Source organism: Osmia lignaria, unplaced genomic scaffold, assembly GCF_051020975.1.
Source record: "Osmia lignaria lignaria isolate PbOS001 unplaced genomic scaffold, iyOsmLign1 scaffold0005, whole genome shotgun sequence".
NCBI lineage: Eukaryota > Metazoa > Arthropoda > Insecta > Hymenoptera > Megachilidae > Osmia > Osmia lignaria.
The window spans coordinates 6,451,758-6,479,456 of NW_027478162.1; positions in this window are offsets into that span (position 1 = coordinate 6,451,758).

Here is a 27,699-nt window from a genome sequence, read left to right on the forward strand (position 1 = left end):
GCTTAGCTGTGCAGAAGAAGAACAACAAAAAGAAGAAATATCTCGAAATATGTCCGTCAGGCCCCTTCCCTTGAGATAAATCTGCAAATATCTCGGAAACGAAGCGAGCTATGGCAAAATGTTAAGAGACCTCTTTTGTAGAGAATTAAGTTTCCTACTTTTTATGTTCTATGATATTTTTCGATCAGATGCGTAGTTCTCGAGATATATCGAGATATTTAAAAGTTCCGAAGCCGCACCAACATAATAGAGATACAGAAACACCGTGGCCCCTTTCTTTGAGATAACTCTGCACTATTGCGAGCTGCAAATGCCACTTCCAGCTTAGCTGTGCAGAAGAAGAACAACAAGAAGAAGAAATATCTCGAAATATGTCCGTCAGGCCCCTTCCCTCGAGATAAATCTGCAAATATCTCGGAAACGAAGCGAGCTATGGCAAAATGTTAAGAGACCTTTTTTGTAGAGAATTAAGTTTCCTACTTTTTATGTTCTATGATATTTTTTGATCGGATGCGTAGTTCTCGAGATATATCAAGATATTTAAAAGTTCCGAAGCCGCACCAACATAATAGAGATACAGAAACACCGTGGCCCCTTTCTTTGAGATAACTCTGCACTATTGCGAGCTGCAAATGCCACTTCCAGCTTAGCTGTGCAGAAGAAGAACAACAAGAAGAAGAAATATCCGGAAATATGTCCGTCAGGCCCCTTCCCTTGAGATAAATCTGCAAATATCTCGGAAACGAAGCGAGCTATGGCAAAATGTTAAGAGACCTTTTTTGTAGAGAATTAAGTTTCCTACTTTTTATGTTCTATGATATTTTTTGATCAGATGCGTAGTTCTCGAGATATATCAAGATATTTAAAAGCTCCGAAGCTGCACCAACATAATAGAGGTACAGAAACACCGTGGCCCCTTTCTTTGAGATAACTCTGCACTATTGCGAGCTGCAAATGCCACTTCCAGCTTAGCTGTGCAGAAGAAGAACAACAAGAATAAGAAATATTTCGAAATATGTCCGTCAGGCCCCTTCCCTTGAGATAAATCTGCAAATATCTCGGAAACGAAGCGAGCTAGGGCAAAATGTTAAGAGACCTTTTTTGTAGAAAATTAGGTTTCCTACTTTTTATGTTCTATGATATTTTTTGATCAGATGCGTAGTTCTCGAGATATATCAAGATATTTAAAAGTTCCGAAGCCGCACCAACATAATAGAGATACAGAAACACCGTAGCCCCTTTCTTTGCGATAACTCTGCACTATTGCGAGCTGCAAATGCCACTTCCAGCTTAGCTGTGCAGAAGAAGAACAACAAGAAGAAGAAATATCTCGAAATATGTCCGTCAGGCCCCTTCCCTTGAGATAAATCTGCAAATATCTCGGAAACGAAGCGAGCTATGGCAAAATGTTAAGAGACCTTTTTTGTAGAGAATTATGTTTCCTACAATTTATGTTCTATGATATTTTTTGATCAGAAGCGTAGTTTTCGAGATATATCGAGATATTTAAAAGTTCCGAAGCTGCACCAACATAATAGAGGTACAGAGACACCGTGGCCCCTTTCTTTGAGATAACTCTGCACTATTGCGGGCTGCAAATGCCACTTCCAGCTTAGCTGTGCAGAAGAAGAACAACAAGAATAAGAAATATTTCGAAATATGTCCGTCAGGCCCCTTCCCTTGAGATAAATCTGCAAATATCTCGGAAACGAAGCGAGCTATGGCAAAATGTTAAGAGACCTTTTTTGTAGAGAATTAAGTTTCCTACTTTTTATGCTCTATGATATTTTTTGATCGGATGCGTAGTTCTCGAGATATATCAAGATATTTAAAAAATCCGAAGCCGCACCAACATAATAGAGATACAGAAACACCGTGGCCCCTTTCTTTGAGATAACTCTGCACTATTGCGAGCTGCAAATGCCACTTCCAGCTTAGCTGTGCAGAAGAAGAACAACAAAAAGAAGAAATATCTCGAAATATGTCCGTCAGGCCCCTTCCCTTGAGATAAATCTGCAAATATCTCGGAAACGAAGCGAGCTATGGCAAAATGTTAAGAGACCTCTTTTGTAGAGAATTAAGTTTCCTACTTTTTATGTTCTATGATATTTTTCGATCAGATGCGTAGTTCTCGAGATATATCGAGATATTTAAAAGTTCCGAAGCCGCACCAACATAATAGAGATACAGAAACACCGTGGCCCCTTTCTTTGAGATAACTCTGCACTATTGCGAGCTGCAAATGCCACTTCCAGCTTAGCTGTGCAGAAGAAGAACAACAAGAAGAAGAAATATCCGGAAATATGTCCGTCAGGCCCCTTCCCTTGAGATAAATCTGCAAATATCTCGGAAACGAAGCGAGCTACGGCAAAATGTAAAGAGACCTTTTTTGTAGAGAATTATATTTCCCACAATTTAGGTTCTATGATATTTTTTGATCAGAAGCGTAGTTTTCGAGATATATCGAGATATTTAAAAGATCCGAAGCCGCACCAACATAATAGAGATACAGAAACACCGTGGCCCCTTTCTTTGAGATAACTCTGCACTATTGCGAGCTGCAAATGCCACATCCAGCTTAGCTGTGCAGAAGAAGAACAACAAGAAGAAGAAATATCTCGAAATATGTCCGTCAGGCCCCTTCCCTTGAGATAAATCTGCAAATATCTCGGAAACGAAGCGAGCTATGGCAAAATGTTAAGAGACCTTTTTTGTAGAGAAATAAGTTTCCTACTTTTTATGTTCTATGATATTTTTTGATCAGATCCGTAGTTCTCGAGATATATCAAGATATCTAAAAGTTCCGAAGCCGCACCAACATAATAGAGATACAGAAACACCGTGGCCCCTTTCTTCGAGATAACTCTGCTCTATTGCGAGCTGCATATGCCACTTCCAGCTTAGCTGTGCAGAAGAAGAACAACAAGAAGAAGAAATATCTCGAAAAATGTCCGTCAGGCCCCTTCCCTTGAGATAAATCTGCAAATATCTCGGAAACGAAGCGAGCTATGGCAAAATGTTAAGAGACCTTATTTGTAGAGAATTAAGTTTCCTACTTTTTATGTTCTATGATATTTTTTGATCACATGCGTAGTTCTCGAGATATATCAAGATATTTAAAAGTTCCGAAGCCGCACCAACATAATAGAGATACAGAAACACCGTGGCCCCTTTCTATGAGATAACTCTGCACTATTGCGAGCGGCAAATGCCACTTCCAGCTTAGCTGTGCAGAAGAAGAACAACAAGAAGAAGAAATATCTGGAAATATGTCCGTCAGGCCCCTTCCCTTGAGATAAATCTGCAAATATCTCGGAAACGAAGCGAGCTAGGGCAAAATGTTAAGAGACCTTTTTTGTAGAAAATTAGGTTTCCTACTTTTTATGTTCTATGATATTTTTTGATCAGATGCGTAGTTCTCGAGATATATCAAGATATTTAAAAGTTCCGAAGCCGCACCAACATAATAGAGATACAGAAACACCGTAGCCCCTTTCTTTGCGATAACTCTGCACTATTGCGAGCTGCAAATGCCACTTCCAGCTTAGCTGTGCAGAAGAAGAACAACAAGAAGAAGAAATATCTCGAAATATGTCCGTCAGGCCCCTTCCCTTGAGATAAATCTGCAAATATCTCGGAAACGAAGCGAGCTATGGCAAAATGTTAAGAGACCTTTTTTGTAGAGAATTATGTTTCCTACAATTTATGTTCTATGATATTTTTTGATCAGAAGCGTAGTTTTCGAGATATATCGAGATATTTAAAAGTTCCGAAGCTGCACCAACATAATAGAGGTACAGAGACACCGTGGCCCCTTTCTTTGAGATAACTCTGCACTATTGCGGGCTGCAAATGCCACTTCCAGCTTAGCTGTGCAGAAGAAGAACAACAAGAATAAGAAATATTTCGAAATATGTCCGTCAGGCCCCTTCCCTTGAGATAAATCTGCAAATATCTCGGAAACGAAGCGAGCTATGGCAAAATGTTAAGAGACCTTTTTTGTAGAGAATTAAGTTTCCTACTTTTTATGCTCTATGATATTTTTTGATCGGATGCGTAGTTCTCGAGATATATCAAGATATTTAAAAAATCCGAAGCCGCACCAACATAATAGAGATACAGAAACACCGTGGCCCCTTTCTTTGAGATAACTCTGCACTATTGCGAGCTGCAAATGCCACTTCCAGCTTAGCTGTGCAGAAGAAGAACAACAAAAAGAAGAAATATCTCGAAATATGTCCGTCAGGCCCCTTCCCTTGAGATAAATCTGCAAATATCTCGGAAACGAAGCGAGCTATGGCAAAATGTTAAGAGACCTCTTTTGTAGAGAATTAAGTTTCCTACTTTTTATGTTCTATGATATTTTTCGATCAGATGCGTAGTTCTCGAGATATATCGAGATATTTAAAAGTTCCGAAGCCGCACCAACATAATAGAGATACAGAAACACCGTGGCCCCTTTCTTTGAGATAACTCTGCACTATTGCGAGCTGCAAATGCCACTTCCAGCTTAGCTGTGCAGAAGAAGAACAACAAGAAGAAGAAATATCCGGAAATATGTCCGTCAGGCCCCTTCCCTTGAGATAAATCTGCAAATATCTCGGAAACGAAGCGAGCTACGGCAAAATGTTAAGAGACCTTTTTTGTAGAGAATTATATTTCCCACAATTTGGGTTCTATGATATTTTTTGATCAGAAGCGTAGTTTTCGAGATATATCGAGATATTTAAAAGATCCGAAGCCGCACCAACATAATAGAGATACAGAAACACCGTGGCCCCTTTCTTTGAGATAACTCTGCACTATTGCGAGCTGCAAATGCCACATCCAGCTTAGCTGTGCAGAAGAAGAACAACAAGAAGAAGAAATATCTCGAAATATGTCCGTCAGGCCCCTTCCCTTGAGATAAATCTGCAAATATCTCGGAAACGAAGCGAGCTATGGCAAAATGTTAAGAGACCTTTTTTGTAGAGAATTAAGTTTCCTACTTTTTATGTTCTATGATATTTTTTGATCAGATCCGTAGTTCTCGAGATATATCAAGATATCTAAAAGTTCCGAAGCCGCACCAACATAATAGAGATACAGAAACACCGTGGCCCCTTTCTTCGAGATAACTCTGCTCTATTGCGAGCTGCATATGCCACTTCCAGCTTAGCTGTGCAGAAGAAGAACAACAAGAAGAAGAAATATCTCGAAAAATGTCCGTCAGGCCCCTTCCCTTGAGATAAATCTGCAAATATCTCGGAAACGAAGCGAGCTATGGCAAAATGTTAAGAGACCTTATTTGTAGAGAATTAAGTTTCCTACTTTTTATGTTCTATGATATTTTTTGATCACATGCGTAGTTCTCGAGATATATCAAGATATTTAAAAGTTCCGAAGCCGCACCAACATAATAGAGATACAGAAACACCGTGGCCCCTTTCTATGAGATAACTCTGCACTATTGCGAGCGGCAAATGCCACTTCCAGCTTAGCTGTGCAGAAGAAGAACAACAAGAAGAAGAAATATCTGGAAATATGTCCGTCAGGCCCCTTCCCTTGAGATAAATCTGCAAATATCTCGGAAACGAAGCGAGCTACGGCAAAATGTTCAGAGACCTTTTTTGTAGAAAATTAGGATTCCTACTTTTTATGTTCTATGATATTTTTTGAACAGATGCGTAGTTCTCGAGATATATCAAGATATTTAAAAGTTCCGAAGCCGCACCAACATAATAGAGATACAGAAACACCGTGGCCCCTTTCTTTGAGATAACTCTGCACTATTGCGCGCTGCAAATGCCACTTCCAGCTTAGCTGTGCAGAAGAAGAACAACAAGAAGAAGAAATATCTCGAAATATGTCCGTCAGGACCCTTCCCTTGAGATAAATCTGCAAATATCTCGGAAACGAAGCGAGCTATTGCAAAACGTTAAGAGACCTTTTTTGTAGAGAATTAAGTTTCCTACTTTTTATGTTCTATGATATTTTTTGATCAGATGCGTAGTTCTCGAGATATATCAAGATATTTAAAAGTTCCGAAGCCGCACCAACATAATAGAGATACAGAAACACCGTAGCCCCTTTCTTTGCGATAACTCTGCACTATTGCGAGCTGCAAATGCCACTTCCAGCTTAGCTGTGCAGAAGAAGAACAACAAGAAGAAGAAATATCTCGAAATATGTCCGTCAGGCCCCTTCCCTTGAGATAAATCTGCAAATATCTCGGAAACGAAGCGAGCTATGGCAAAATGTTAAGAGACCTTTTTTGTAGAGAATTATGTTTCCTACAATTTATGTTCTATGATATTTTTTGATCAGAAGCGTAGTTTTCGAGATATATCGAGATATTTAAAAGTTCCGAAGCTGCACCAACATAATAGAGGTACAGAGACACCGTGGCCCCTTTCTTTGAGATAACTCTGCACTATTGCGGGCTGCAAATGCCACTTCCAGCTTAGCTGTGCAGAAGAAGAACAACAAGAATAAGAAATATTTCGAAATATGTCCGTCAGGCCCCTTCCCTTGAGATAAATCTGCAAATATCTCGGAAACGAAGCGAGCTATGGCAAAATGTTAAGAGACCTTTTTTGTAGAGAATTAAGTTTCCTACTTTTTATGCTCTATGATATTTTTTGATCGGATGCGTAGTTCTCGAGATATATCAAGATATTTAAAAGTTCCGAAGCCGCACCAACATAATAGAGATACAGAAACACCGTAGCCCCTTTCTTTGCGATAACTCTGCACTATTGCGAGCTGCAAATGCCACTTCCAGCTTAGCTGTGCAGAAGAAGAACAACAAGAAGAAGAAATATCTCGAAATATGTCCGTCAGGCCCCTTCCCTTGAGATAAATCTGCAAATATCTCGGAAACGAAGCGAGCTATGGCAAAATGTTAAGAGACCTTTTTTGTAGAGAATTAAGTTTCCTACTTTTTATGTTCTATGATATTTTTTGATCGGATGCGTAGTTCTCGAGATATATCAAGATATTTAAAAGTTCCGAAGCCGCACCAACATAATAGAGATACAGAAACACCGTGGCCCCTTTCTTTGAGATAACTCTGCACTATTGCGAGCCGCAAATGCCACTTCCAGCTTAGCTGTGCAGAAGAAGAACAACAAGAAGAAGAAATATCCGGAAATATGTCCGTCAGGCCCCTTCCCTTGAGATAAATCTGCAAATATCTCGGAAACGAAGCGAGCTACGGCAAAATGTTAAGAGACCTTTTTTGTAGAGAATTATATTTCCCACAATTTAGGTTCTATGATATTTTTTGATCAGAAGCGTAGTTTTCGAGATATATCGAGATATTTAAAAGATCCGAAGCCGCACCAACATAATAGAGATACAGAAACACCGTGGCCCCTTTCTTTGAGATAACTCTGCACTATTGCGAGCTGCAAATGCCACATCCAGCTTAGCTGTGCAGAAGAAGAACAACAAGAAGAAGAAATATCTCGAAATATGTCCGTCAGGCCCCTTCCCTTGAGATAAATCTGCAAATATCTCGGAAACGAAGCGAGCTATGGCAAAATGTTAAGAGACCTTTTTTGTAGAGAATTAAGTTTCCTACTTTTTATGTTCTATGATATTTTTTGATCAGATCCGTAGTTCTCGAGATATATCAAGATATCTAAAAGTTCCGAAGCCGCACCAACATAATAGAGATACAGAAACACCGTGGCCCCTTTCTTCGAGATAACTCTGCTCTATTGCGAGCTGCATATGCCACTTCCAGCTTAGCTGTGCAGAAGAAGAACAACAAGAAGAAGAAATATCTCGAAAAATGTCCGTCAGGCCCCTTCCCTTGAGATAAATCTGCAAATATCTCGGAAACGAAGCGAGCTATGGCAAAATGTTAAGAGACCTTATTTGTAGAGAATTAAGTTTCCTACTTTTTATGTTCTATGATATTTTTTGATCACATGCGTAGTTCTCGAGATATATCAAGATATTTAAAAGTTCCGAAGCCGCACCAACATAATAGAGATACAGAAACACCGTGGCCCCTTTCTATGAGATAACTCTGCACTATTGCGAGCGGCAAATGCCACTTCCAGCTTAGCTGTGCAGAAGAAGAACAACAAGAAGAAGAAATATCTGGAAATATGTCCGTCAGGCCCCTTCCCTTGAGATAAATCTGCAAATATCTCGGAAACGAAGCGAGCTACGGCAAAATGTTCAGAGACCTTTTTTGTAGAAAATTAGGATTCCTACTTTTTATGTTCTATGATATTTTTTGAACAGATGCGTAGTTCTCGAGATATATCAAGATATTTAAAAGTTCCGAAGCCGCACCAACATAATAGAGATACAGAAACACCGTGGCCCCTTTCTTTGAGATAACTCTGCACTATTGCGCGCTGCAAATGCCACTTCCAGCTTAGCTGTGCAGAAGAAGAACAACAAGAAGAAGAAATATCTCGAAATATGTCCGTCAGGACCCTTCCCTTGAGATAAATCTGCAAATATCTCGGAAACGAAGCGAGCTATTGCAAAACGTTAAGAGACCTTTTTTGTAGAGAATTAAGTTTCCTACTTTTTATGTTCTATGATATTTTTTGATCAGATGCGTAGTTCTCGAGATATATCAAGATATTTAAAAGTTCCGAAGCCGCACCAACATAATAGAGATACAGAAACACCGTAGCCCCTTTCTTTGCGATAACTCTGCACTATTGCGAGCTGCAAATGCCACTTCCAGCTTAGCTGTGCAGAAGAAGAACAACAAGAAGAAGAAATATCTCGAAATATGTCCGTCAGGCCCCTTCCCTTGAGATAAATCTGCAAATATCTCGGAAACGAAGCGAGCTATGGCAAAATGTTAAGAGACCTTTTTTGTAGAGAATTATGTTTCCTACAATTTATGTTCTATGATATTTTTTGATCAGAAGCGTAGTTTTCGAGATATATCGAGATATTTAAAAGTTCCGAAGCTGCACCAACATAATAGAGGTACAGAGACACCGTGGCCCCTTTCTTTGAGATAACTCTGCACTATTGCGGGCTGCAAATGCCACTTCCAGCTTAGCTGTGCAGAAGAAGAACAACAAGAATAAGAAATATTTCGAAATATGTCCGTCAGGCCCCTTCCCTTGAGATAAATCTGCAAATATCTCGGAAACGAAGCGAGCTATGGCAAAATGTTAAGAGACCTTTTTTGTAGAGAATTAAGTTTCCTACTTTTTATGCTCTATGATATTTTTTGATCGGATGCGTAGTTCTCGAGATATATCAAGATATTTAAAAGTTCCGAAGCCGCACCAACATAATAGAGATACAGAAACACCGTAGCCCCTTTCTTTGCGATAACTCTGCACTATTGCGAGCTGCAAATGCCACTTCCAGCTTAGCTGTGCAGAAGAAGAACAACAAGAAGAAGAAATATCTCGAAATATGTCCGTCAGGCCCCTTCCCTTGAGATAAATCTGCAAATATCTCGGAAACGAAGCGAGCTATGGCAAAATGTTAAGAGACCTTTTTTGTAGAGAATTAAGTTTCCTACTTTTTATGTTCTATGATATTTTTTGATCGGATGCGTAGTTCTCGAGATATATCAAGATATTTAAAAGTTCCGAAGCCGCACCAACATAATAGAGATACAGAAACACCGTGGCCCCTTTCTTTGAGATAACTCTGCACTATTGCGAGCCGCAAATGCCACTTCCAGCTTAGCTGTGCAGAAGAAGAACAACAAGAAGAAGAAATATCCGGAAATATGTCCGTCAGGCCCCTTCCCTTGAGATAAATCTGCAAATATCTCGGAAACGAAGCGAGCTACGGCAAAATGTTAAGAGACCTTTTTTGTAGAGAATTATATTTCCCACAATTTAGGTTCTATGATATTTTTTGATCAGAAGCGTAGTTTTCGAGATATATCGAGATATTTAAAAGATCCGAAGCCGCACCAACATAATAGAGATACAGAAACACCGTGGCCCCTTTCTTTGAGATAACTCTGCACTATTGCGAGCTGCAAATGCCACATCCAGCTTAGCTGTGCAGAAGAAGAACAACAAGAAGAAGAAATATCTCGAAATATGTCCGTCAGGCCCCTTCCCTTGAGATAAATCTGCAAATATCTCGGAAACGAAGCGAGCTATGGCAAAATGTTAAGAGACCTTTTTTGTAGAGAATTAAGTTTCCTACTTTTTATGTTCTATGATATTTTTTGATCAGATCCGTAGTTCTCGAGATATATCAAGATATCTAAAAGTTCCGAAGCCGCACCAACATAATAGAGATACAGAAACACCGTGGCCCCTTTCTTCGAGATAACTCTGCTCTATTGCGAGCTGCATATGCCACTTCCAGCTTAGCTGTGCAGAAGAAGAACAACAAGAAGAAGAAATATCTCGAAAAATGTCCGTCAGGCCCCTTCCCTTGAGATAAATCTGCAAATATCTCGGAAACGAAGCGAGCTATGGCAAAATGTTAAGAGACCTTATTTGTAGAGAATTAAGTTTCCTACTTTTTATGTTCTATGATATTTTTTGATCACATGCGTAGTTCTCGAGATATATCAAGATATTTAAAAGTTCCGAAGCCGCACCAACATAATAGAGATACAGAAACACCGTGGCCCCTTTCTTTGAGATAACTCTGCGCTATTGCGAGCTGGAAATGCCACTTCCAGTTTAGCTGTGCAGAAGAAGAACAACAAGAAGAGGAAATATCTCGAAATATGTCCGTCAGGCCCCTTCCCTTGAGATATATCTGCAAATATCTCGGAAACGAAACGAGCTATGGCAAAATGTTAAGAGACCTTTTTTGTAGAGAATTATGTTTCCTACAATTTATGTTCTATGATATTTTTTGATCAGAAGCGTAGTTTTCGAGATATATCGAGATATTTAAAAGATCCGAAGCTGCACCAACATAATAGAGATACAGAAACACCGTGGCCCCTTTCTTTGAGATAACTCTGCACTAGTGCGAGCCGCAAATGCCGCTTCCAGCTTAGCTGTGCAGAAGAAGAACAACAAGAAGAAGAAATATCTCGAAATATGTCCGTCAGGCCCCTTCCCTCGAGATAAATCTGCAAATATCTCGGAAACGAAGCGAGCTATGGCAATATGTTAAGAGACCTTTTTTGTAGAGAATTAAGTTTGCTACTTTTTATGTTCTATGATATTTTTTGATCGGATGCGTAGTTCTCGAGATATATCAAGATATTTAAAAGTTCCGAAGCCGCACCAACATAATAGAGATACAGAAACACCGTGGCCCCTTTCTTTGAGATAACTCTGCACTATTGCGAGCTGCAAATGCCACTTCCAGCTTAGCTGTGCAGAAGAAGAACAACAAGAAGAAGAAATATCCGGAAATATGTCCGTCAGGCCCCTTCCCTTGAGATAAATCTGCAAATATCTCGGAAACGAAACGAGCTACGGCAAAATGTTAAGAGACCTTTTTTGTAGAGAATTATATTTCCCACAATTTAGGTTCTATGATATTTTTTGATCAGAAGCGTAGTTTTCGAGATATATCGAGATATTTAAAAGATCCGAAGCCGCACCAACATAATAGAGATACAGAAACACCGTGGCCCCTTTCTTTGAGATAACTCTGCACTATTGCGAGCTGCAAATGCCACTTCCACCTTAGCTGTGCAGAAGAAGAACAACAAGAAGAAGAAATATCTCGAAATATGTCCGTCAGGCCCCTTCCCTTGAGATAAATCTGCAAATATCTCGGAAACGAAGCGAGCTATGGCAAAATGTTAAGAGACCTTTTTTGTAGAGAATTAAGTTTCCTACTTTTTATGTTCTATGATATTTTTTGATCAGATGCGTAGTTCTCGAGATATATCAAGATATCTAAAAGTTCCGAAGCCGCACCAACATAATAGAGATACAGAAGCACCGTGGCCCCTTTCTTTGAGATAACTCTGCACTATTGCGACCTGCAAATGCCACTTCCAGCTTAGCTGTGCAGAAGAGGAACAACAAGAAGAAGAAATATCTCGGAATATGTCCGTCAGGCCCCTTCCCTTGAGCTAACTCTGCAAATATCTCGGAAACGATGCCAGCTATGGGAAAATGTTAAGAGACCTTTTTTGTAGAGAATTAAGTTTCCTACTTTTTATGTTCTATGATATTTTTCGATCAGAGGCGTAGTTCTCGAGATATATCAAGATATTTAAAAGTTCCGAAGCCGCACCAACATAATAGAGATACAGAAACACCGTGGCCCCTTTCTTTGAGATAACTCTGCACTATTGCGAGCTGCAAATGCCACTTCCAGCTAAGCTGTGCAGAAGAAGAACAACAAGAAGAAGAAATATCTCGAAATATGTCCGTCAGGCCCCTTCCCTTGAGATATATCTGCAAATATCTCGGAAACGAAGCGAGCTATGGCAAAATGTTAAGAGACCTTTTTTGTAGAGAATTATGTTTCCTACAATTTATGTTCTATGATATTTTTTGATCAGAAGCGTAGTTTTCGAGATATATCGAGATATTTAAAAGTTCCGAAGCCGCCCCAACATAATAGAGATACAGAAACACCGTGGCCCCTTTCTTTGAGATAACTCTGCACTATTGCGAGCTGCAGGTGCCACTTCCAGCTTAGCTGTGCAGAGGAAGAACAACAAGAAGAAAAAATATCTCGAAATATGTCCGTCAGGCCAGTTCCTTTGAGCTGAATCTGCAAATATCTCGGAAACGAAGCGAGTTATGGCAAAATGTTAAGAGACGTTTTTTGTAGAGAATTATGTTTCCTACAATTTATGTTCTATGATATTTTTTGATCAGAAGCGTAGTTTTCGAGATATATCGAGATATTTAAAAGTTCCGAAGACGCACCAACATAATAGAGATACAGAAACACCGTGGCCCCTTTCTTTGAGATAACTCTGCGCTATTGCGAGCTGGAAATGCCACTTCCAGTTTAGCTGTGCAGAAGAAGAACAACAAGAAGAGGAAATATCTCGAAATATGTCCGTCAGGCCCCTTCCCTCGAGATAAATCTGCAAATATCTCGGAAACGAAGCGAGCTATGGCAAAATGTTAAGAGACCTTTTTTGTAGAGAATTAAGTTTCCTACTTTTTATGCTCTATGATATTTTTTGATCGGATGCGTAGTTCTCGAGATATATCAAGATATTTAAAAAATCCGAAGCCGCACCAACATAATAGAGATACAGAAACACCGTGGCCCCTTTCTTTGAGATAACTCTGCACTATTGCGAGCTGCAAATGCCACTTCCAGCTTAGCTGTGCAGAAGAAGAACAACAAAAAGAAGAAATATCTCGAAATATGTCCGTCAGGCCCCTATCCTTGAGATACATCTGCAAATATCTCGGAAACGAAGCGAGCTATGGCAAAATGTTAAGAGACCTCTTTTGTAGAGAATTAAGTTTCCTACTTTTTATGTTCTATGATATTTTTCGATCAGATGCGTAGTTCTCGAGATATATCGAGATATTTAAAAGTTCCGAAGCCGCACCAACATAATAGAGATACAGAAACACCGTGGCCCCTTTCTTTGAGATAACTCTGCACTATTGCGAGCTGCAAATGCCACTTCCAGCTTAGCTGTGCAGAAGAAGAACAACAAGAAGAAGAAATATCTCGAAATATGTCCGTTAGGCCCCTTCCCTTGAGATAAATCTGCAAATATCTCGGAAACGAAGCGAGCTATGGCAAAATGTTAAGAGACCTTTTTTGTAGAGAATTAAGTTTCCTACTTTTTATGTTGTATGATATTTTTTGATCAGATGCGTAGTTCTCGAGATATATCAAGATATCTAAAAGTTCCGAAGCCGCACCAACATAATAGAGATACAGAAACACCGTGGCCCCTTTCTTTGAGATAACTCTGCACTAGTGCGAGCCGCAAATGCCGCTTCCAGCTTAGCTGTGCAGAAGAAGAACAACAAGAAGAAGAAATATCTGGAAATATGTCCGTCAGGCCCCTTCCCTTGAGATAAATCTGCAAATATCTCGGAAACGAAGCGAGCTACGGCAAAATGTTAAGAGACCTTTTTTGTAGAGAATTGTATTTCCCACAATTTAGGTTCTATGATATTTTTTGATCAGAAGCGTAGTTTTCGAGATATATCGAGATATTTAAAAGATCCGAAGCCGCACCAACATAATAGAGATACAGAAACACCGTGGCCCCTTTCTTTGAGATAACTCTGCACCATTGCGAGCTGCAAATGCCACTTCCAGCTTAGCTGTGCAGAAGAAGACCAACAAGAAGAAGAAATATCTCGAATTATGTCCGTCAGGCCCCTTCCCTTGAGATAAATCTGCAAATATCTCGGAAACGAAGCGAGCTATGGCAAAATGTTAAGAGACCTTTTTTGTAGAGAATTAAGTTTCCTACTTTTTATGTTCTATGATGTTATTTGATCAGATGCGTAGTTCTCGAGATATATCAAGATATTTAAAAGTTCCAAAGCCGCACCAACATAATAGAGATACAGAAACACCGTGGCCCCTTTCTTTCAGATAACTCTGCACTATTGCGAGCTGGAAATGCCACTTCCAGTTTAGCTGTGCAGAAGAAGAACAACAAGAAGAAGAAATATCCCGAAATATGTCCGTCAGGCCCCTTCCCTTGAGATAAATCTGCATATATCTCGGAAACGAAGCGAGCTATGGCAAAATATTAAGAGACCTTTTTGGTAGAGAATGAAGTTTCCTACTTTTTATGTTCTATGATATTTTTTGATCAGATGCGTAGTTCTCGAGATATATCAAGATATTTAAAAGTTCCGAAGCCGCACCAACATAATAGAGATACAGAAACACCGTGGCCCCTTTCTTTGAGATAACTCTGCACTATTGCGAGCTGCAAATGCCACTTCCAGCTTAGCTGTGCAGAAGAAGAACAACAAGAAGAAGAAATATCTCGAAATATGTCCGTCAGGCCCCTTCCCTTGAGATAAATCTGCAAATATCTCGGAAACGAAGCGAGCTATGGCAAAATGTTAAGAGACCTTTTTTGTAGAGAATTAAGTTTCCTACTTTTTATGTTCTATGATATTTTTTGATCAGATGCGTAGTTCTCGAGATATATCGAGATATTTAAAAGTTCCGAAGCCGCACCAACATAATAGAGATACAGAAACACCGTGGCCCCTTTCTTTGAGATAACTCTGCACTATTGCGAGCTGCAAATGCCACTTCCAGCTTAGCTGTGCAGAAGAAGAACAACAAGAAGAAGAAATATCTCGAAATATGTCCGTTAGGCCCCTTCCCTTGAGATAAATCTGCAAATATCTCGGAAACGAAGCGAGCTATGGCAAAATGTTAAGAGACCTTTTTTGTAGAGAATTAAGTTTCCTACTTTTTATGTTGTATGATATTTTTTGATCAGATGCGTAGTTCTCGAGATATATCAAGATATCTAAAAGTTCCGAAGCCGCACCAACATAATAGAGATACAGAAACACCGTGGCCCCTTTCTTTGAGATAACTCTGCACTAGTGCGAGCCGCAAATGCCACTTCCAGCTTAGCTGTGCAGAAGAAGAACAACAAGAAGAAGAAATATCTCGAAATATGTCCGTCAGGCCCCTTCCCTCGAGATAAATCTGCAAATATCTCGGAAACGAAGCGAGCTATGGCAAAATGTTAAGAGACCTTTTTTGTAGAGAATTAAGTTTCCTACTTTTTATGTTCTATGATATTTTTTGATCGGATGCGTAGTTCTCGAGATATATCAAGATATTTAAAAGTTCCGAAGCCGCACCAACATAATAGAGATACAGAAACACCGTGGCCCCTTTCTTTGAGATAACTCTGCACTATTGCGAGCTGCAAATGCCACTTCCAGCTTAGCTGTGCAGAAGAAGAACAACAAGAAGAAGAAATATCTGGAAATATGTCCGTCAGGCCCCTTCCCTTGAGATAAATCTGCAAATATCTCGGAAACGAAGCGAGCTACGGCAAAATGTTAAGAGACCTTTTTTGTAGAGAATTGTATTTCCCACAATTTAGGTTCTATGATATTTTTTGATCAGAAGCGTAGTTTTCGAGATATATCGAGATATTTAAAAGATCCGAAGCCGCACCAACATAATAGAGAAACAGAAACACCGTGGCCCCTTTCTTTGAGATAACTCTGCACCATTGCGAGCTGCAAATGCCACTTCCAGCTTAGCTGTGCAGAAGAAGAACAACAAGAAGAAGAAATATCCCGAAATATGTCCGTCAGGCCCCTTCCCTTGAGATAAATCTGCATATATCTCGGAAACGAAGCGAGCTATGGCAAAATGTTAAGAGACCTTTTTGGTAGAGAATGAAGTTTCCTACTTTTTATGTTCTATGATATTTTTTGATCAGATGCGTAGTTCTCGAGATATATCAAGATATTTAAAAGTTCCGAAGCCGCACCAACATAATAGAGATACAGAAACACCGTGGCCCCTTTCTTTGAGATAACTCTGCACTATTGCGAGCTGCAAATGCCACTTCCAGCTTAGCTGTGCAGAAGAAGAACAACAAGAAGAAGAAATATCTCGAAATATGTCCGTTAGGCCCCTTCCCTTGAGATAAATCTGCAAATATCTCGGAAACGAAGCGAGCTATGGCAAAATGTTAAGAGACCTTTTTTGTAGAGAATTAAGTTTCCTACTTTTTATGTTCTATGATATTTTTTGATCAGATGCGTAGTTCTCGAGATATATCAAGATATCTAAAAGTTCCGAAGCCGCACCAACATAATAGAGATACAGAAACACCGTGGCCCCTTTCTTCGAGATAACTCTGCACTATTGCGAGCTGCAAATGCCACTTCCAGCTTAGCTGTGCAGAAGAAGAACAACAAGAAGAAGAAATATCTCGAAAAATGTCCGTCAGGCCCCTTCCCTTGAGATAAATCTGCAAATATCTCGGAAACGAAGCGAGCTATGGCAAAATGTTAAGAGACCTTATTTGTAGAGAATTAAGTTTCCTACTTTTTATGTTCTATGATATTTTTTGATTAGATGCGTAGTTCTCGAGATATATCAAGATATTTAAAAGTTCCGAAGCCGCACCAACATAATAGAGATACAGAAACACCGTGGCCCCTTTCTTTGAGATAACTCTGCGCTATTGCGAGCTGGAAATGCCACTTCCAGTTTAGCTGTGCAGAAGAAGACCAACAAGAAGAAGAAATATCTCGAAATATGTCCGTCAGGCCCCTTCCCTTGAGATAAATCTGCAAATATCTCGGAAACGAAGCGAGCTATGGCAAAATGTTAAGAGACCTTATTTGTGGAGAATTAAGTTTCCTACTTTTTATGTTCTATGATATTATTTGATCAGATGCGTAGTTCTCGAGATATATCAAGATATTTAAAAGTTCCGAAGCCGCACCAACATAATAGAGATACAGAAACACCGTGGCCCCTTTCTTTGAGATAACTCTGCACTATTGCGAGCTGCAAATGCCACTTCCAGCTTAGCTGTGCAGAAGAAGAACAACAAGAAGAAGAAATATCTCGAAAAATGTCCGTCAGGCCCCTTCCCTTGAGATAAATCTGCAAATATCTCGGAAACGAAGTGAGCTATGGCAAAATGTTAAGAGACCTTTTTTGTAGAGAATTATGTTTCCTACAATTTATGTTCTATGATATTTTTTGATCAGAAGCGTAGTTTTCGAGATATATCGAGATATTTAAAAGATCCGAAGCTGCACCAACATAATAGAGATACAGAAACACCGTGGCCCCTTTCTTTGAGATAACTCTGCACTAGTGCGAGCCGCAAATGCCGCTTCCAGCTTAGCTGTGCAGAAGAAGAACAACAAGAAGAAGAAATATCTCGAAATATGTCCGTCAGGCCCCTTCCCTCGAGATAAATCTGCAAATATCTCGGAAACGAAGCGAGCTATGGCAAAATCTTAAGAGACCTTTTTTGTAGAGAATTAAGTTTCCTACTTTTTATGTTCTATGATATTTTTTGATCGGATGCGTAGTTCTCGAGATATATCAAGATATTTAAAAGTTCCGAAGCCGCACCAACATAATAGAGATACAGAAACACCGTGGCCCCTTTCTTTGAGATAACTCTGCACTATTGCGAGCTGCAAATGCCACTTCCAGCTTAGCTGTGCAGAAGAAGAACAACAAGAAGAAGAAATATCTGGAAATATGTCCGTCAGGCCCCTTCCCTTGAGATATATCTGCAAATATCTCGGAAACGAAGCGAGCTACGGCAAAATGTTAAGAGACCTTTTTTGTAGAGAATTATATTTCCCACAATTTAGGTTCTATGATATTTTTTGATCAGAAGCGTAGTTTTCGAGATATATCGAGATATTTAAAAGATCCGAAGCCGCACCAACATAATAGAGATACAGAAACACCGTGGCCCCTTTCTTTGAGATAACTCTGCACCATTGCGAGCTGCAAATGCCACTTCCAGCTTAGCTGTGCAGAAGAAGTCCAACAAGAAGAAGAAATATCTCGAATTATGTCCGTCAGGCCCCTTCCCTTGAGATAAATCTGCAAATATCTCGGAAACGAAGCGAGCTATGGCAAAATGTTAAGAGACCTTATTTGTAGAGAATTAAGTTTCCTACTTTTTATGTTGTATGATATTTTTTGATCGGATGCGTAGTTCTCGAGATATATCAAGATATTTAAAAGTTCCGAAGCCGCACCAACATAATAGAGATACAGAAACACCGTGGCCCCTTTCTTTGAGATAACTCTGCACTATTGCGAGCTGCAAATGCCACTTCCAGCTTAGCTGTGCAGAAGAAGAACAACAAGAAGAAGAAATATCTGGAAATATGTCCGTCAGGCCCCTTCCCTTGAGATATATCTGCAAATATCTCGGAAACGAAGCGAGCTACGGCAAAATGTTAAGAGACCTTTTTTGTAGAGAATCATATTTCCCACAATTTAGGTTCTATGATATTTTTTGATCAGAAGCGTAGTTTTCGAGATATATCGAGATATTTAAAAGATCCGAAGCCGCACCAACATAATAGAGATACAGAAACACCGTGGCCCCTTTCTTTGAGATAACTCTGCACTATTGCGAGCTGCAAATGCCACTTCCAGCTTAGCTGTGCAGAAGAAGTCCAACAAGAAGAAGAAATATCTCGAATTATGTCCGTCAGGCCCCTTCCCTTGAGATAAATCTGCAAAAATCTCGGAAACGAAGCGAGCTATGGCAAAATGTTAAGAGACCTTATTTGTAGAGAATTAAGTTTCCTACTTTTTATGTTGTATGATATTTTTTGATCGGATGCGTAGTTCTCGAGATATATCAAGATATTTAAAAGTTCCGAAGCCGCACCAACATAATAGAGATACAGAAACACCGTGGCCCCTTTCTTTGAGATAACTCTGCACTATTGCGAGCTGCAAATGCCACTTCCAGCTTAGCTGTGCAGAAGAAGAACAACAAGAAGAAGAAATATCTGGAAATATGTCCGTCAGGCCCCTTCCCTTGAGATATATCTGCAAATATCTCGGAAACGAAGCGAGCTACGGCAAAATGTTAAGAGACCTTTTTTGTAGAGAATTATATTTCCCACAATTTAGGTTCTATGATATTTTTTGATCAGAAGCGTAGTTTTCGAGATATATCGAGATATTTAAAAGATCCGAAGCCGCACCAACATAATAGAGATACAGAAACACCGTGGCCCCTTTCTTTGAGATAACTCTGCACCATTGCGAGCTGCAAATGCCACTTCCAGCTTAGCTGTGCAGAAGAAGTCCAACAAGAAGAAGAAATATCTCGAATTATGTCCGTCAGGCCCCTTCCCTTGAGATAAATCTGCAAATATCTCGGAAACGAAGCGAGCTATGGCAAAATGTTAAGAGACCTTATTTGTAGAGAATTAAGTTTCCTACTTTTTATGTTGTATGATATTTTTTGATCGGATGCGTAGTTCTCGAGATATATCAAGATATTTAAAAGTTCCGAAGCCGCACCAACATAATAGAGATACAGAAACACCGTGGCCCCTTTCTTTGAGATAACTCTGCACTATTGCGAGCTGCAAATGCCACTTCCAGCTTAGCTGTGCAGAAGAAGAACAACAAGAAGAAGAAATATCTGGAAATATGTCCGTCAGGCCCCTTCCCTTGAGATATATCTGCAAATATCTCGGAAACGAAGCGAGCTACGGCAAAATGTTAAGAGACCTTTTTTGTAGAGAATCATATTTCCCACAATTTAGGTTCTATGATATTTTTTGATCAGAAGCGTAGTTTTCGAGATATATCGAGATATTTAAAAGATCCGAAGCCGCACCAACATAATAGAGATACAGAAACACCGTGGCCCCTTTCTTTGAGATAACTCTGCACTATTGCGAGCTGCAAATGCCACTTCCAGCTTAGCTGTGCAGAAGAAGTCCAACAAGAAGAAGAAATATCTCGAATTATGTCCGTCAGGCCCCTTCCCTTGAGATAAATCTGCAAAAATCTCGGAAACGAAGCGAGCTATGGCAAAATGTTAAGAGACCTTATTTGTAGAGAATTAAGTTTCCTACTTTTTATGTTGTATGATATTTTTTGATCGGATGCGTAGTTCTCGAGATATATCAAGATATTTAAAAGTTCCGAAGCCGCACCAACATAATAGAGATACAGAAACACCGTGGCCCCTTTCTTTGAGATAACTCTGCACTATTGCGAGCTGCAAATGCCACTTCCAGCTTAGCTGTGCAGAAGAAGAACAACAAGAAGAAGAAATATCTGGAAATATGTCCGTCAGGCCCCTTCCCTTGAGATATATCTGCAAATATCTCGGAAACGAAGCGAGCTACGGCAAAATGTTAAGAGACCTTTTTTGTAGAGAATCATATTTCCCACAATTTAGGTTCTATGATATTTTTTGATCAGAAGCGTAGTTTTCGAGATATATCGAGATATTTAAAAGATCCGAAGCCGCACCAACATAATAGAGATACAGAAACACCGTGGCCCCTTTCTTTGAGATAACTCTGCACTATTGCGAGCTGCAAATGCCACTTCCAGCTTAGCTGTGCAGAAGAAGAACAACAAGAAGAAGAAATATCTCGAAATATGTCCGTCAGGCCCCTTCCCTCGAGATAAATCTGCAAATATCTCGGAAACGAAGCGAGCTATGGCAAAATCTTAAGAGACCTTTTTTGTAGAGAATTAAGTTTCCTACTTTTTATGTTCTATGATATTTTTTGATCGGATGCGTAGTTCTCGAGATATATCAAGATATTTAAAAGTTCCGAAGCCGCACCAACATAATAGAGATACAGAAACACCGTGGCCCCTTTCTTTGAGATAACTCTGCACTATTGCGAGCTGCAAATGCCACTTCCAGCTTAGCTGTGCAGAAGAAGAACAACAAGAAGAAGAAATATCTGGAAATATGTCCGTCAGGCCCCTTCCCTTGAGATAAATCTGCAAATATCTCGGAAACGAAGCGAGCTACGGCAAAATGTTAAGAGACCTTTTTTGTAGAGAATTATATTTCCCACAATTTAGGTTCTACGATATTTTTTGATCAGAAGCGTAGTTTTCGAGATATATCGAGATATTTAAAAGATCCGAAGCCGCACCAACATAATAGAGATACAGAAACACCGTGGCCCCTTTCTTTGAGATAACTCTGCACCATTGCGAGCTGCAAATGCCACTTCCAGCTTAGCTGTGCAGAAGAAGTCCAACAAGAAGAAGAAATATCTCGAATTATGTCCGTCAGGCCCCTTCCCTTGAGATAAATCTGCAAATATCTCGGAAACGGAGCGAGCTATGGCAAAATGTTAAGAGACCTTATTTGTAGAGAATTAAGTTTCCTACTTTTTATGTTGTATGATATTTTTTGATCAGATGCGTAGTTCTCGAGATATATCAAGATATCTAAAAGTTCCGAAGCCGCACCAACATAATAGAGATACAGAAACACCGTGGCCCCTTTCTTTGAGATAACTCTGCACTAGTGCGAGCCGCAAATGCCGCTTCCAGCTTAGCTGTGCAGAAGAAGAACAACAAGAAGAAGAAATATCTCGAAATATGTCCGTCAGGCCCCTTCCCTCGAGATAAATCTGCAAATATCTCGGAAACGAAGCGAGCTATGGCAAAATGTTAAGAGACCTTTTTTGTAGAGAATTAAGTTTCCTACTTTTTATGTTGTATGATATTTTTTGATCGGATGCGTAGTTCTCGAGATATATCAAGATATTTAAAAGTTCCGAAGCCGCACCAACATAATAGAGATACAGAAACACCGTGGCCCCTTTCTTTGAGATAACTCTGCACTATTGCGAGCTGCAAATGCCACTTCCAGCTTAGCTGTGCAGAAGAAGAACAACAAGAAGAAGAAATATCTGGAAATATGTCCGTCAGGCCCCTTCCCTTGAGATATATCTGCAAATATCTCGGAAACGAAGCGAGCTACGGCAAAATGTTAAGAGACCTTTTTTGTAGAGAATTATATTTCCCACAATTTAGGTTCTATGATATTTTTTGATCAGAAGCGTAGTTTTCGAGATATATCGAGATATTTAAAAGATCCGAAGCCGCACCAACATAATAGAGATACAGAAACACCGTGGCCCCTTTCTTTGAGATAACTCTGCGCTATTGCGAGCTGGAAATGCCACTTCCAGTTTAGCTGTGCAGAAGAAGACCAACAAGAAGAAGAAATATCTCGAAATATGTCCGTCAGGCCCCTTCCCTTGAGATAAATCTGCAAATATCTCGGAAACGAAGCGAGCTATGGCAAAATGTTAAGAGACCTTATTTGTGGAGAATTAAGTTTCCTACTTTTTATGTTCTATGATATTATTTGATCAGATGCGTAGTTCTCGAGATATATCAAGATATTTAAAAGTTCCGAAGCCGCACCAACATAATAGAGATACAGAAACACCGTGGCCCCTTTCTTTGAGATAACTCTGCACTATTGCGAGCTGCAAATGCCACTTCCAGCTTAGCTGTGCAGAAGAAGAACAACAAGAAGAAGAAATATCTCGAAAAATGTCCGTCAGGCCCCTTCCCTTGAGATAAATCTGCAAATATCTCGGAAACGAAGTGAGCTATGGCAAAATGTTAAGAGACCTTTTTTGTAGAGAATTATGTTTCCTACAATTTATGTTCTATGATATTTTTTGATCAGAAGCGTAGTTTTCGAGATATATCGAGATATTTAAAAGATCCGAAGCTGCACCAACATAATAGAGATACAGAAACACCGTGGCCCCTTTCTTTGAGATAACTCTGCACTAGTGCGAGCCGCAAATGCCGCTTCCAGCTTAGCTGTGCAGAAGAAGAACAACAAGAAGAAGAAATATCTCGAAATATGTCCGTCAGGCCCCTTCCCTCGAGATAAATCTGCAAATATCTCGGAAACGAAGCGAGCTATGGCAAAATCTTAAGAGACCTTTTTTGTAGAGAATTAAGTTTCCTACTTTTTATGTTCTATGATATTTTTTGATCGGATGCGTAGTTCTCGAGATATATCAAGATATTTAAAAGTTCCGAAGCCGCACCAACATAATAGAGATACAGAAACACCGTGGCCCCTTTCTTTGAGATAACTCTGCACTATTGCGAGCTGCAAATGCCACTTCCAGCTTAGCTGTGCAGAAGAAGAACAACAAGAAGAAGAAATATCTGGAAATATGTCCGTCAGGCCCCTTCCCTTGAGATAAATCTGCAAATATCTCGGAAACGAAGCGAGCTACGGCAAAATGTTAAGAGACCTTTTTTGTAGAGAATTATATTTCCCACAATTTAGGTTCTACGATATTTTTTGATCAGAAGCGTAGTTTTCGAGATATATCGAGATATTTAAAAGATCCGAAGCCGCACCAACATAATAGAGATACAGAAACACCGTGGCCCCTTTCTTTGAGATAACTCTGCACCATTGCGAGCTGCAAATGCCACTTCCAGCTTAGCTGTGCAGAAGAAGTCCAACAAGAAGAAGAAATATCTCGAATTATGTCCGTCAGGCCCCTTCCCTTGAGATAAATCTGCAAATATCTCGGAAACGGAGCGAGCTATGGCAAAATGTTAAGAGACCTTATTTGTAGAGAATTAAGTTTCCTACTTTTTATGTTGTATGATATTTTTTGATCAGATGCGTAGTTCTCGAGATATATCAAGATATCTAAAAGTTCCGAAGCCGCACCAACATAATAGAGATACAGAAACACCGTGGCCCCTTTCTTTGAGATAACTCTGCACTAGTGCGAGCCGCAAATGCCGCTTCCAGCTTAGCTGTGCAGAAGAAGAACAACAAGAAGAAGAAATATCTCGAAATATGTCCGTCAGGCCCCTTCCCTCGAGATAAATCTGCAAATATCTCGGAAACGAAGCGAGCTATGGCAAAATGTTAAGAGACCTTTTTTGTAGAGAATTAAGTTTCCTACTTTTTATGTTGTATGATATTTTTTGATCGGATGCGTAGTTCTCGAGATATATCAAGATATTTAAAAGTTCCGAAGCCGCACCAACATAATAGAGATACAGAAACACCGTGGCCCCTTTCTTTGAGATAACTCTGCACTATTGCGAGCTGCAAATGCCACTTCCAGCTTTGCTGTGCAGAAGAAGAACAACAAGAAGAAGAAATATCTGGAAATATGTCCGTCAGGCCCCTTCCCTTGAGATATATCTGCAAATATCTCGGAAACGAAGCGAGCTACGGCAAAATGTTAAGAGACCTTTTTTGTAGAGAATCATATTTCCCACAATTTAGGTTCTATGATATTTTTTGATCAGAAGCGTAGTTTTCGAGATATATCGAGATATTTAAAAGATCCGAAGCCGCACCAACATAATAGAGATACAGAAACACCGTGGCCCCTTTCTTTGAGATAACTCTGCACTATTGCGAGCTGCAAATGCCACTTCCAGCTTAGCTGTGCAGAAGAAGAACAACAAGAAGAAGAAATATCTCGAAATATGTCCGTCAGGCCCCTTCCCTCGAGATAAATCTGCAAATATCTCGGAAACGAAGCGAGCTATGGCAAAATGTTAAGAGACCTTTTTTGTAGAGAATTATGTTTCCTACTTTTTATGTTGTATGATATTTTTTGATCGGATGCGTAGTTCTCGAGATATATCAAGATATTTAAAAGTTCCGAAGCCGCACCAACATAATAGAGATACAGAAACACCGTGGCCCCTTTCTTTGAGATAACTCTGCACTATTGCGAGCTGCAAATGCCACTTCCAGCTTAGCTGTGCAGAAGAAGAACAACAAGAAGAAGAAATATCTGGAAATATGTGCGTCAGGCCCCTTCCCTTGAGATATATCTGCAAATATCTCGGAAACGAAGCGAGCTACGGCAAAATGTTAAGAGACCTTTTTTGTAGAGAATTATATTTCCCACAATTTAGGTTCTATGATATTTTTTGATCAGAAGCGTAGTTTTCGAGATATATCGAGATATTTAAAAGATCCGAAGCCGCACCAACATAATAGAGATACAGAAACACCGTGGCCCCTTTCTTTGAGATAACTCTGCGCTATTGCGAGCTGGAAATGCCACTTCCAGTTTAGCTGTGCAGAAGAAGACCAACAAGAAGAAGAAATATCTCGAAATATGTCCGTCAGGCCCCTTCCCTTGAGATAAATCTGCAAATATCTCGGAAACGAAGCGAGCTATGGCAAAATGTTAAGAGACCTTATTTGTGGAGAATTAAGTTTCCTACTTTTTATGTTCTATGATATTATTTGATCAGATGCGTAGTTCTCGAGATATATCAAGATATTTAAAAGTTCCGAAGCCGCACCAACATAATAGAGATACAGAAACACCGTGGCCCCTTTCTTTGAGATAACTCTGCACTATTGCGAGCTGCAAATGCCACTTCCAGCTTAGCTGTGCAGAAGAAGAACAACAAGAAGAAGAAATATCTCGAAAAATGTCCGTCAGGCCCCTTCCCTTGAGATAAATCTGCAAATATCTCGGAAACGAAGTGAGCTATGGCAAAATGTTAAGAGACCTTTTTTGTAGAGAATTATGTTTCCTACAATTTATGTTCTATGATATTTTTTGATCAGAAGCGTAGTTTTCGAGATATATCGAGATATTTAAAAGATCCGAAGCTGCACCAACATAATAGAGATACAGAAACACCGTGGCCCCTTTCTTTGAGATAACTCTGCACTAGTGCGAGCCGCAAATGCCGCTTCCAGCTTAGCTGTGCAGAAGAAGAACAACAAGAAGAAGAAATATCTCGAAATATGTCCGTCAGGCCCCTTCCCTCGAGATAAATCTGCAAATATCTCGGAAACGAAGCGAGCTATGGCAAAATCTTAAGAGACCTTTTTTGTTGAGAATTAAGTTTCCTACTTTTTATGTTCTATGATATTTTTTGATCGGATGCGTAGTTCTCGAGATATATCAAGATATTTAAAAGTTCCGAAGCCGCACCAACATAATAGAGATACAGAAACACCGTGGCCCCTTTCTTTGAGATAACTCTGCACTATTGCGAGCTGCAAATGCCACTTCCAGCTTAGCTGTGCAGAAGAAGAACAACAAGAAGAAGAAATATCTGGAAATATGCCCGTCAGGCCCCTTCCCTTGAGATAAATCTGCAAATATCTCGGAAACGAAGCGAGCTACGGCAAAATGTTAAGAGACCTTTTTTGTAGAGAATTATATTTCCCACAATTTAGGTTCTATGATATTTTTTGATCAGAAGCGTAGTTTTCGAGATATATCGAGATATTTAAAAGATCCGAAGCCGCACCAACATAATAGAGATACAGAAACACCGTGGCCCCTTTCTTTGAGATAACTCTGCACCATTGCGAGCTGCAAATGCCACTTCCAGCTTAGCTGTGCAGAAGAAGTCCAACAAGAAGAAGAAATATCTCGAATTATGTCCGTCAGGCCCCTTCCCTTGAGATAAATCTGCAAATATCTCGGAAACGAAGCGAGCTATGGCAAAATGTTAAGAGACCTTATTTGTAGAGAATTAAGTTTCCTACTTTTTATGTTGTATGATATTTTTTGATCGGATGCGTAGTTCTCGAGATATATCAAGATATTTAAAAGTTCCGAAGCCGCACCAACATAATAGAGATACAGAAACACCGTGGCCCCTTTCTTTGAGATAACTCTGCACTATTGCGAGCTGCAAATGCCACTTCCAGCTTAGCTGTGCAGAAGAAGAACAACAAGAAGAAGAAATATCTGGAAATATGTCCGTCAGGCCCCTTCCCTTGAGATATATCTGCAAATATCTCGGAAACGAAGCGAGCTACGGCAAAATGTTAAGAGACCTTTTTTGTAGAGAATCATATTTCCCACAATTTAGGTTCTATGATATTTTTTGATCAGAAGCGTAGTTTTCGAGATATATCGAGATATTTAAAAGATCCGAAGCCGCACCAACATAATAGAGATACAGAAACACCGTGGCCCCTTTCTTTGAGATAACTCTGCACTATTGCGAGCTGCAAATGCCACTTCCAGCTTAGCTGTGCAGAAGAAGAACAACAAGAAGAAGAAATATCTCGAAATATGTCCGTCAGGCCCCTTCCCTCGAGATAAATCTGCAAATATCTCGGAAACGAAGCGAGCTATGGCAAAATCTTAAGAGACCTTTTTTGTAGAGAATTAAGTTTCCTACTTTTTATGTTCTATGATATTTTTTGATCGGATGCGTAGTTCTCGAGATATATCAAGATATTTAAAAGTTCCGAAGCCGCACCAACATAATAGAGATACAGAAACACCGTGGCCCCTTACTTTGAGATAACTCTGCACTATTGCGAGCTGCAAATGCCACTTCCAGCTTAGC